Here is a 509-nt window from a genome sequence, read left to right on the forward strand (position 1 = left end):
CGTCTTCCTTTTTCATTGTTCAGCTTTCACATGTGTATGAGGCAATAGAAAATGCTATGATTTGGGTCAGGTGCACCTTTTTCTTCAAAGTACTACCTTTGCTTTTTAGCACTTTAAAGATGTCTTTTGCAGCAGGTTTTCCCAGTGCAATATGTCTTTTGATTTCTTGATTGCTGCTTCCATGGGCACTGATTCTTGATCCAAGTAAAATGAAATCCTTTACAAATTCAGTATTTTCTTCGTCTAAGATAATATTTATTGGTCAAATTGTGAGGATTTTTGCTTTCTTCACATTGAGGTACAATCAGTACAGAAGGCTGTAGTCTTTGGTCTTCTTCAGTAAGTGCTTTAAGTCCTCTTCACTTTCAGCAAGGAAGATGTGTCATCTGCCTGTCACAGTTAGCTAATGAGACATCCTCCAAATCTGATACCACATATCCTTTATATAGTCCAGCTTCTCAAATTATTTGCTCAGCATACTGAGATTAGAAAACATGAACTATATGGAG

General features: G+C 36.7%; 1 protein-coding gene across 1 annotated transcript in view; it reads left to right on the forward strand.

Moving 5' to 3' along the window:
* The window catches only part of LRP1B (LDL receptor related protein 1B), a 1967638-nt gene that overhangs the window by 806039 nt on the left and 1161090 nt on the right, over positions 1 to 509 (forward strand). The gene's annotated exons all lie outside the window — the stretch shown is intronic.

This window comes from Orycteropus afer, unplaced genomic scaffold, assembly GCF_000298275.1.
Source record: "Orycteropus afer afer isolate SDZICR_OR568_19922 unplaced genomic scaffold, OryAfe1.0 scaffold00148, whole genome shotgun sequence".
Lineage (NCBI taxonomy): Eukaryota > Metazoa > Chordata > Mammalia > Tubulidentata > Orycteropodidae > Orycteropus > Orycteropus afer.